This window comes from Bombyx mandarina, chromosome 06 (genome assembly GCF_030267445.1).
Source record: "Bombyx mandarina strain Sakado chromosome 06, ASM3026744v2".
Lineage (NCBI taxonomy): Eukaryota > Metazoa > Arthropoda > Insecta > Lepidoptera > Bombycidae > Bombyx > Bombyx mandarina.
In genome coordinates, this window is record NC_143213.1 from 11,416,752 (window position 1) to 11,429,321 (window position 12,570).

The 12,570-nt window shown below is 36.8% G+C and overlaps 1 protein-coding gene across 3 annotated transcripts in view; it reads right to left on the bottom strand.

Moving 5' to 3' along the window:
- The window catches only part of LOC114247916 (angiotensin-converting enzyme), a 191,333-nt gene that overhangs the window by 117,264 nt on the left and 61,499 nt on the right, over positions 1-12,570 (bottom strand). Inside the window, exon 2 of one of the 3 annotated variants that reach the window (XM_089728120.1) lies at positions 12,224-12,271. The exons of the other annotated variants lie outside the window; for them this stretch is intronic. The gene's annotated coding sequence lies outside the window, so the exon portion shown is untranslated. The remainder of the gene's footprint in view (positions 1-12,223; positions 12,272-12,570) is intronic. 3 annotated transcript variants of the gene reach the window in all.

Sequence of the window (12,570 nt, forward strand, 5' to 3'; positions counted from 1 at the left end):
AACATGACGGCTTGTGGTGCAAAAATAACGATACACATTACGATATCATGCGCTGTTATTGGCACAACTACTCAGTTTGAAATGAATACCGTATAATTTTAAAACTGTTATATTTTATTTAGTGATTCCAAATAAATAAAAAACTCACTTAATAGAAAGAATTGAAGTGATCATTTTTTAATTAAAACGATTCCGTATTAGTACCTTTCAGCTTGGTTGATGCCGGTGCCAAAGCTCTCAATCAATCAACACAAATTGGAAATTTGGAGAAGTAAAATTTTGGCCAGTATTAAGGGCACAATTTTTTATAGTTTCGGATTTGATTGATAGATAAGTTAGTTAAAAACTGACGCTCAGGGTCAATACCGTCATGTGACACGCGAAGGCGGCGAAACCTCATACGAGGTTCCCGCGCCTAGATGGGCCACTGGGTATGTGGGATTTGACGGTCTTCAGATATTGGTAACAGACCACAGGCCTAAGGACTTTTTAGGACTGACGTCTGATATCCGCCTGAGGTCAGAGCTCCGGTAGAAATGGGATTCCGTGTCGCCGGTCCAACAGCCTGCTTAAGTGGTACCGCTGGTATTCCACAGTAGCCGCCTGGACCAGAATTAGCCTTCCAGGGTAAATTATTTTGATCTGAACCTAAACAAGTGCAGTTGCGAGGAAAAAGGGTGACAATCTCGAAAGACTTCTCATCACCGGCAAAGTGGAAGGAAAGAGGCCTAGGGGGCGTAGTCCCATGCGCTGGTCCGATCAGATTGAGACGACTTTAGAATCCAGCATCAATGTCGCTATCCACTGCGCAGAGGACAGGAGTGAATGGAGGAACATAGTCCTAACAAAAGTGCTCAGTAAAGGTCACGACCCTCAGAACTGAGGAATACGACGCACGGAGGAAACAAGTGCAAGCTAAGAACTTACTTTTATTGAAAGTACAAAAAGCTCTAGGTAGGTGTTAGAGGGAAACTTATTAAAGTGTAAACGCAATCTACCTGAAAGCAAACGGCACTGTTTCGTTTATCTGCTTCGCCTTTTGTAAAAAAGCTACGATATTTCACAGTGCGGCCACTACGGCACTATTAGTAATAGCTATTTGCGGTTAAATAATTTGTTGTTCCGGTCGGTAGAATACCACAACAGTTATTGACTGCTTCAAATTGCTAGTCGATAATGTCTGCGTTGTTTTATATATGTGTTTGAATTATTTTAAAAATCATCAAAATATTACAAGAGACATTTTGAAATGAAAATACCGGTGTGAAAATAAAGAGCAATCAAAATTTGAACTATTGCGTGATTGATTACGGCTGTGTGGTTTGCGTTCGAAGTATTTTCAGCTTGAACTTCATATATGTGTGCATAGCGAAAAGTTAGTTTGAATTTACGCATCAATTGAACCTATCACTGGTGAAACATTTTTAATAATTTATCCTCCTCCCTTCCCTTAGTATTTAATTTCTTCTTTATGTAAACTTTTCATCTTCAGGTGACCCGACCAATATAGCGGTAAAAGAGCACACATCTAGTGGATATTGGGTTCCTTGCACATTACCACCATCACCATCATCTATGCAACGTCTTAGTTTGAAAATGAGACGACAATAAATTGTAAAATATTTCTAAACTGTACAAACATCTTGGAATATAGTGTATCGCAGCCACGACTAAAGCCACGATTTTATGTTACATTTATTATTATCTTAGAGAACATCTAACATTTGAAATCTCTTATCGTATATATGAAACCCAAGTCAAACAAATCTTCACATATTAAGATAGGGTTAGATTATCGTGTGAAAATAAACTTAAATGTCAATGACCATTTTTATAAATTATTAGGCAGTGTAGCTATACCGCAACATTTCAATGTCTCATTTAGATCAACATTAGTCGTCCTTTTTCGACTTTCGTTCAAGTATTTTTTTAAACCGCACACTACCTTTAGTTGACTCGGAAAATCGGAGTTTTAAAAATGAAAAAATCATAATAGAATTTCCGAACAGATTAATCACTAAGCCGTAAAAATTCAAACACCATAATGTCAGTAAAGGCATTTAGAATCGTCGAAAATTTTAAAATCTCTTTAATCATGTCCTCAACTCGTGAAAACCTCAGCAAATACGAATCAGAGTCAACTCAGTGATGTGCGGTGACCCACGAAATGCGAAGACAACATGATAAAGGTAGGTAGCGGATAGAGGTCACCTTCGATCAATCACTCTGGAAATCGAAGAGGAAGTGTTTTACCATTCGCCACCTTTTGGGTTCTTTAGCTGATATAGATAAAACGACTCACGGTAGTTTATTGGGTTGTTATTACACTTTTGCTTACCATATTACTTGTAGCCTAAGGTAATTCCATCTCCTCACGAACACGTTAATACTGGCCCAAATTTGGCGCTGAATTTACTTTCTCTTTTATATCGTTCCCTCACTGCTGAGGACCGCGACCACATGTGACGTTACTCCACTGTGTTCGATCATGGGTGGCATGGAGACCGTATGATACAGACTACCACCAAGTGCTTCTCTTGCTATATCTGACCATCTGGCTGGTGTTTTCCCACGGCGCGCTTACTCTCTATGCGACTGGCAATTAAGAGCTTCTCTAATTCATGTCTGGGAGACCGCAAGATATGTCTGAATTTACTACCGGATCCGAAAAGCGAACCACTGGAATTATCCGACGAGAAACTCAGCGGGTTGTATCTATGGGTTAGGTGCACCCAAAAATTTTATTCTCGTATTCAACGAGTTCAACAAGAATGGTGACCGTTGCTTGGAGGGCCTAAAAGCACCGATAGTGGATCCTTAGGATCGGGCAAGATATGTTTGCGACAGGTCAACAACGCAAAGGTTGGACATATAGTTAGCGATGTTCACGATAAGAGGATTTTTGTGGCGCTCCGCTTTTTCAAAGAACCCTTTCTGACGCTTTCTTACCAATACTTACGGCACGGTTCTATTTGAAGGTCGCGGTCGTCGATCTAGGTTTTCTATTAGACGTGTCAGTTTATATGTAACGTTCTCTAATTTTATGTCTTTACATACTCTTCATTCTTATTCCATATTATTATTCACTTATTACTAACCAATATTAATCAAACAAAGGATTCGATGACGCATAAAGAAAGAGGCTTGTGTTAAAGAATGTGTGCAATGACGATGTTATTATGGATTATGTAAAAAAAAATTGGGAAGATGCTACATAATATATTATTATGTATTGTATTGTATTTATAAATTTATGTATTACTCCTAAAACCACATCACAAGTTTGCTTAGCGCTCGAATTATAACAGTGAAACCGCCACACACTTGAGAAATCCAATTTCAATTTTGCGAGAACGAATTTACTGAGAAAAAGTATTTTCGTATCTATCTACACAATATTGAAGTGTGAATTGTTAACTGAAAAAAGAATCGCAAACGCGAATCGAATACAAAGAAGATATATTTGCTTTCGTTTTATTTGAACCTAGTATCTATATGAGATATAAATTAGAATTCAAAATTGAAATGACTTTTATGAAATGAAACGTGGTATGGGTGGTTTTTTTCAATATATTATATACTCCCGTTTTCACTTAACGTCTTCCAAAATCATTGAATACAGATACCTACAGTAGTTAGTATATTTATATGAAAGGCGATTGCATGCAGCAGAGATGTGAATATTGCGACGAATGTGTGGAGTAAAGAGAATGGATAGAATACGGAATGAATATGTTAGAGGAAGTCTGAAAGTGGCACCTGTGACAGAGAAGTTGAGAAGCGTGCCTTTGGGATGGTACTGACATGTGATGAGTAGAGATGAAAATGAGATTGAGAGAGAGAAAGAGAGAGAGAGAGAGTATTCTTTATTGTACACCAAAAAATAAATAAACAATGCGATACATTAAATACAAAAAAAGTACAATTGGCCGTCTTATCGCTAAGAGCGATCTCTTTCAGACAACTATCAGGTGGACAAGAATCATTTGGAAACGAATACCGCGCGGTGTACCAATCCAGTAAAATATACACATATATACACTTGCACACATGCACACAGGCACACACACATACATATATATGCATATACACATACATATAAATACACATAAACATACATGCATATATTGCTGAGAGTTTTAACTATGAATGTGGAAGGCTTTAGAGGAAGAGGTAGACCTCAGAATAATGGATGGATTGCGTAAAGACGATATGTTTAAGAAAGGAGTTAGCGAAGAAATTAAGAAATGCTATAATGCTATAGAGCAGTATGGAAAGAGAAAACATGTTGCGCCGACCCCAATGTAACTGGAAAAAGAGCAGGAGAATGATGACGATAATGATAGTAGTTAGTATATTTCAGCAGTGAGCTTATAAGTATGTACGTGCCATAAATGCGTATCATAATATTTTTTCTACAAATTATATTTACTACTAAAAATTAAATTCGCTATAAAGGTCGCATTTTTATCGAATTTTAGTTATTAAAAACATTTTTTCTAATATTATCAGATTGGAGACAAGCGACAAATTGGTTGTCAATTCTATAAGAAGTTTACCGAGACTTAGATATTGATCATTATCGTTACGAAGGTACCTACCTACCTAGAGATTCTCTAAGATCTTTCACGTATTCAATAAAAGGGACCCAAGTTCGGGATCCAATAACGCGTACACTCATTAAATTATGATTCATATAACATTAGGCATAACAAGCATTATGAGAATGTATTGGAATACCTAAATAGAACTTGAAGTTTCAAATGGCCTTGATTTAATTTTGCCTATACCGTTTCAAACGTTACATAACGTGCAATAGAATAATTATAATTCAGTGTACATTATTCGCAGTTGACATGTGTTGCTATCATCCAAACCAAACATACCTAGTATGAGTACTCATATACTAGTTATACTTGGTATTTAGATATCATACTTAGATCACCACTTCACAGCTCCAAAAGTGCTCCAAAAGCACAAAAAGTATTTTCAAACAATCGAAGCTATTCAAATCTTCTAATTATTAAATTCCATTAACTAATTTATAGATGACTTAAAAAAATTAAATTCGATATATTTTAAATATAAGAAAATCTTACAACTTTTCAAAATCCACTTGAACCAGAAATGAAAGGTATATTGTGACGATGTTTTTAAATCATTTTCCGTCGTAGTTGCGTTTTCGCCTTAACGAAACCATTTTTGACAGGGAGAGATTTATTGACCGTTACCTTGGGAAGAGTTCCTCCGAGATCGCAGGTCGTATGTCACTGTCATTTTGTGGTCACAATCCGGAAGGTTCCATCTATTTTCATTCTAACTGAAACGTCAATTATATTCGAAGACCACGCTCTGAGTTATTGTTCGAAATAAATCAATTTTAAGTGTCTTCCACTCGAACTCTTCCAGAGTTAAAACGAGGTGCTTTAGAACTTCGGTAGCTTGACGGATCCTACAGGTATGCGCAGTATTTTTTTTTAAACGGGTAAACGAATTTACGCCTATCCTGATGTTATTTATTAATCTATATATTAATACGTGTAGCAAAAACTTTGTACCCCTTTTTACGAAAATTGCGCGTATGGAGGAGTATGAAATTTCCCACACTTATAGAGAATATAGAGTAGGAGTGCAGAATATTAATATATATATATTTTTTATTATGTATAAAAATACATGAAATCAATAAAAAACATTACACACATTACCATATATACCATATACGTACACGCATGCATACTATTTGTTTATTGTGAAACTTTTCTTATTACTTATAGTTTGTTTTCAAATTGAGAATAGATTAAATATTGTTTGCCTTTAACATTATTTGTCTAAAGTGTAGTCTCGGTGAAATCTGTGATTAAAGAATTATAAATAGTATTTGACAATAGATCCATGATTTAATAGTGTACAAACTAATAATTTCAATTAATTATAGTCGAATTTCGATTACCGGGGTAGCACTAAATTTATTAAAAGCTTGAGAGTCTCATCCTTTAAGCTGGAACGCATGCCTATTTTACGGCGAAAATAAGTAGCATGATAATTGATACTAGGCTACCGGGGCCCCGAATACGTTCAGTAATTAGGCGAATTAAGATGAATTCTCGGTTCTATTGTTATTATACGATGTTGACACATTTCATTTTTATAAGATTAATGCATTGTTTTTTTTTAATCTCTCAAAAACAGCTCACTGAACCACTAAAGCTAATGTTACAGAGAAATAAAACATTGTTCAAAACAAATTCAAACATTCTCACTCCAAATACCTCGTGTTACATTAAAATATTATGTTTCCCATTAACGGTATTCGTGTAACGTCGTTAAGAAGCCCACAAGTAAACACATAAAACATTAATAGTACCCAAATGAACACATGAACCGCCATCGAAAATGCAATTAATTTAATCACTGAGGAGAATCAGATAACTGCTTACTACCCTCATCTATGACAATACGAATAGACTTCTAATGTTTAGTTTCCTTTACAGTATTAAAGCTGGAAAGATGAACTATCTATTCGGTGAAAGATAGAACATAGAGGATAATGTCATTGACCTCGAAACGGCCAAGATGTTGTGAGTTCGCGTGGGTAGGTACCAGCATCATAGTTGCCGCGAAACACTAATGGGAGCGGTTGGATGGTGAGAAGCTATAATACAATAAAACTGTCATGTCATGTAGGTAGGCAGCGGCTTGGCTCTGCCCCTGGCATTGCTGAAGTCTATGAGCGACGGTAACCACTCACCATCAGGTGGGCCGTGTGCTCGTTTGCCTACAAGTGCAATAAAAAAAAATAAAAAATGTCGACGAGTGAGTGAGTGAGTGATGAGTGACGACATTCACGTGCGATGTTTATAGAGTGAATTACTCACTCACTTACAACCAGATGGACCGACTCGTTCGTCCGCTTAGTGCAATAATAAACGGCTTTCTTAATCGCAAGAAATATAAGTATTCTTTTTTTTATCTCAAATTAACATAACGGATCACAAAAGCAAAAGCTTTCAAGCCATTAGTTTTGAAATAAAGCTCTGCTGAAGAAACTTGTTCAATATTTACATTTAATTTACGAAACTTAATTTATCATTCATAAGTAAAATTTCAAGTCGCCTACTGCTGCTCATTATGAAAGAATATTCTCTTATAAATATATTATAATATATGTAGTAAAGCATATTGAAACAACGGATATTAAAATGATATAGATACCAATAACTATAACAAGATATCTACAACAATACTCGCACGGCAAATTTATTCATCAACGAAATTAAAATAGATACTTTTAATATTCATTACGGTTATACTTTGAACGTGGACAGCGTTTAACTAATAATTGAATCATCCGATAATCAATTACAATATCACTTACAAATTATTTTAAGTCACTAAACTCCTTCAGACGTATCTTATATACTAACTTAGAGATAGTATCTTCTTCGATTTTCACGATACTTTATCATAAGTAAAACAATTTTTACAGTTTAATCACGGACTACTCCTTGGCCACGAGAACTGTAAAGTGTTCCAAACGTCGGCAATACAATTACAAATGTGAGATTAAACGGTAAAATTAGTTTTAACAATAGTATAAAACAAAGTCGCTTTCTCTGTCCCTATATCCCTATGTATGCTTAAATCTTTAAAACTACGCAACGGATTTTGATGCGGTTTTTTTTTAATAGATAGATTGATTGAAGAGAACGGTTGATATGTATAATAACATCCATTAAATAGTAGAGAAATCAATAATAAATTACAGTTTCCGAAGCGAAGCGAGGGCGGGTCGCTAGTTTTAATTATAAATTAGAGATATGGTTTTTTACTACAATAATATTTTCAGCGTCAGAAAGGCGTATTGACAGAACGAAAGCTGAACTTATATAAAGTCTACGTCCGGACGGCGCCATCATAGGAATGTCTAATATACATACAGCTCACGGCACCAACAACGACATAGCCTGCTTTGAACTGAGTTATACGAATTTTATGTTAATCACGGGTATTTGGTGCGTATTGGTGGCAAACTGAGATAATGCCTTCACGTCATTAAATTTAGATTAAGATCAACTAGCGTCTTTTGATCCAGTTTTTTTTTCTTTAGTGAAATCAATAAATTTCATTTAACAATTTTATTTTTTTATTTTTATTGCTTATATGGGTGGACGAGCTCACAGCCCGCCTGGTGTTAAGTGGTCTGGAGCCCATAGACATCTACAACGTAAACGCGCCACCCACCTTGAGATACAAGTTCTAAGGTCTCAGTATAGTTACAACGGCTGCCCCACCCTTCAAACAGAAACGCATTACTGCTTCACGGCAGAAATAGGCAGGGCGGTGGTACCTACCCGTGCGGACTCACAAGTGGTCCTACCACCAGTAAAGTACAAGTAAGTTTCTAGCCAAATAAAGGCATTTTTAAGTGATAATGGTGAAATGGTAAAACATCTAGTAAGATACTTCGAGCGCTCGGAATCAAGCAGCGTCTGTTTTCTATGGTAAGGTCCTGGATTGTGGATTTCTTTGGACACGTTACCATCGTACAAGGAAGGGTGGAATCGTTGGAGCCGTTTCCGAGATTCAGATTATATATATATACAAGAATTGCTCGTTTAAAGGTATAAGATTATTTAGAGAACTTCGTTTTCGACAATTAACGTGCTATTAGTCTCTAATAGTGCTATTATGCATATGAGTCAGTGTCGCATCTGGTCTAAACTACAGTCGCCGTTCACCTAATTAAACGCTAATGCATCTCTAACAGCTTTAACATGATATCTAGTTGATTCACTACACGATATCTGTTGATACCCCTACGATGCAGTGTAGCCCTACATCCGGGCGCACCAAGATTCGAATATACAAGACTATAGGCAGGCAGATCTTATTGTATGGATGCGAAGCATGGACGCTTACACAGAAAGAAGAGACAAAACTTCTCGTGGCTGAGAAAAAGGTACTGAGAAAGATACTAGGACCAGTTGAGAAGGATGACAGTGTTAGGCGCGTCCGGAAAAACAAAGATGTGGAGAGGCTTTTTGGTGAGCCAAATATTCTGGGGAAGCTTGTTGTGGAATAGCGCATATCGACACAATCCCTTTAGAAAAGTTTAATCAAAGAGTACAAAAAGTACAAGGAGCGATATTTTAGACCGATATTTTCACAGATAAGTTTTTTCGTGTCCTCCATGCAAGCTCGTTTAGCGTTTACCCCATTAAACATACATGAATTTCAATCAAGACAATTCAAAATTTCTGTCATGGTACTGTTGATACGGGCCATATGACAATCAAGTTTTTTTTTTTTTTGGAACGATGTTCCTTATGGTACTATGCGGAAGGGTACCCTAACCGCGAAAAAATGTCCGTAACGTTTTATTAGAAATGCACACAGTGTACGACTTAACTTTGTAATAACGTACAAAAAATATCATATTTTTTTATCATTCATTGACCACGATCTCAGAGCGTTCGTTTGCGCAATACACTAATTCTTATGCAAACAACCGTGAATGAAGTGTACCACAATAAGTTCGCACGTTACCGAATAACGTTTCGTGGGGTAGTTGTCGATTCGCCACTTCCGGAACCACTGTCTCATGGTGGCTACTGCGATCTGGAGTCGCCGTTGAAGCAACGACATCTTCCTACACGAGTAGTAAATAGCCGTGTCATCGGCGAAGAGCGCTAGATGGGTCTCCGGAGACCGGGGTATATCATTGATATACAAACTAAATAATAACGGGGAGGCGCGGAGTCTTGCGGGACTCCGGCAGTCAGTTGACGGGAAGGAGAGCGAGTTCCCTCTACTCGATATCGAAACGAACGGTTCGACAAGAAGTCTCGTATGATGAGCACGAGTCTGTCTGGCACTCCCATGTTGTACAGTTTGTAGGTCAAACCGTTGTGCCAGACTTTTTGGAACGCCTTCGCTACATCGAAGAAGAGGGCACCGGTCGAGATTTGTTTTCGCCTATTTAGCCCTATTAGGATGTGCTCCGTGAGGCGGTGCACTTGTTGTACGCATGAGTGTTTAGCGCGAAATCCGAACTGTTCGTCTATGAGAATTTTATTCGCGGTAACGAAGTCCCAGAGGTGTTTCCCAAGGAGCCGTTCGTAAATTTTGCCTATCGTCGGGAGGAGACTAATCGGACGGTTAACATTATTAAGATTCTCAGAGCCTTAAATCTTGTTTTGACTTCTTCCCCAACAGATGAACTAGTAACAAAAGATCCGCTAACTCGTAAAGGCGAGGAGGTCGGTATTCCAATTGCATATTTATTTGAAATTGTGTCTGCCAGTCTTATTGTGAATCCGCATTAATCGAATTTGTATAATAATTCCAAATTTAAATTGGTAAGTTAAATTTCGAAATTGGTAAGACAGGACGAAATATCTAAACACGTAATTGAACTATAACGTAAAGACAGATGTTGATAGAACAAATTATAAAGTCGAAAGATTTATGTTAGATGCAGATATAAGTTGGCTTACCTTTAACTCAGCTCGTGTCACACACAAACAACCAGCTCCGATTTTCAGCCGGGGTCAGCTGTGGCGACGTGAGCCCACTACAATACTACAAAACATATTTACGTTACTGGTTTTCGTTCGGAAATTCAATTAGACAGCTTACGTGAAATTCAAACCCTGAGTGCACATATTAAATAAAGAACATTTTCATTAACCACCACTAAAACCATTGCAAGCTCTTCAATACCGTGTTAATGATCAAACGTCAAATTTCGTACAATAATACGACTCTTTGACTCTCCAAACAAAACGAAGTCTGAATCCGGAGTTTGTTCCACGAAGACGGGTGAATTCGGCGGTTTGTTGAAAATTTTAATAAAAATCAGTGAGGTTTTTTGTCGTTTGTTTGCATATTATGTCGTAACGTAAAGGCTTGTGATGCCGAACTTTATACCGACTATTGTTTTTACTTAGTAATGGTTTATCTCGTTGGTTATGGTTGGTATTGGTATGGTAATGATTATCTCTATAATAATACGATTGACTTCCACGGTGAAGGAATAACATCGTGTAATAAAAATCAAACCCGCAAAATTATAATTTACCTAATTACTGATGGTAGGACCTCTTGTGACTCCGCACGGGTAGGTACCACCACCCTGCCTATTTCTGCCGTGAAGCAGTGATTCGTTTAGGTTTAATGAGCGGGGCAGCCGTTGCACTCTACAGTGACTTAAAACTCATGTCTCACGATTGGTGGGGGCATTTAACATGAGATGAGCTCGTCCAATTATCTTATAAACAAAAAAAAATAAACAAGTAAAGTATTTGAAATTTTTGATATTTCAGCCATATTTTTGCAACGAACCATATTACGGTATCTTACGTAAAAGATAGTTCAAGGTTTGGCAGAAGAATAGTTTGCTCGTTATGTTCAAGTATTATTTACTCTGAAACTATTTAATTAGGAACATTATTATTTCGTTGATTCGATTATTAGATAATAGAACACTACAGTTCTCTCATCTCAGGCTTGAGATACCCTTTATGGAGCACCCTCTATAAGATAATCGTGATTTCAATATCACATCTCAAAGTGCGCGGCAGCATTCGCGTTGTGATATATATGGCTTTCACTAACCACTTAACCTCAGAAGGACCTTCATCTACTTCCATGTAACGGCAAATAAATGCCAGACTAAATAGCACAATTCGAAGAATGGTATCCAATGGCTAAAGCGCATTGGGGGAAGAAACGCGACTCCTCTTAATAAGTTTTGAGTTTATTAAATACAATAATAATCTTTTTCTGATTTTGTATTTGACTCACAAAAAATATGTTTTCACAGGCGTCACTGGTCACAGGAACTATATTCTTGGAAATCCTGAACAAATACTTAATTTGCGAGAAAAGACGCAACTTCTCGAAGTTTTGATTTTAAAATAAATGCATCATTTGAGTAACTGATTGGTACCCATTCTGTATTAGCATTCTAAGGCAAGAATGAAGTTAGGCCAATCTATAATAGACAATTTAGCAGCTACCTAATCTATAAATCAAAACTGAGATAAAACGTATTTCTGTTATAAGCACTAAGTTCTTTAAGTCTATACATAAATAGATCGCGATTAAGGACAGCTAATAAATAGTGTGTGAAACAATAGTACTTAATTAATCCAACGTCTGACAATATACCGTAAATCATTAAAATAATACCATAAATCATGCAGCAAAAGTTATTTACCAACTGAACGCGTATGGCTAGACTGAAGTTCGAAGAGATGTTACGTACCTGAAAAGAAAAAAATAAACATTATTTACTTTATCCATTTTATTACTGTGTATGAGTTAACAATCTTACGGTCCACTTGATATTGTTAAGTGATTATTGGAGCCCAGTGACTCGACAACCTGAATTCTGCTTTTTATAGTGTAGTGGAAGTCTAGTTTAGAAGCCAGATGGTCAGATTTAGTAAAAGAAGCACTTGGTGGTAGGTTGGTGGAGTTTGATTTTATAACACAACGTTATCCTTTTACAGTGGAGGTCGTACGTGAAAACCATTTTAACTATGTTTGTATAGCGTTGATGAT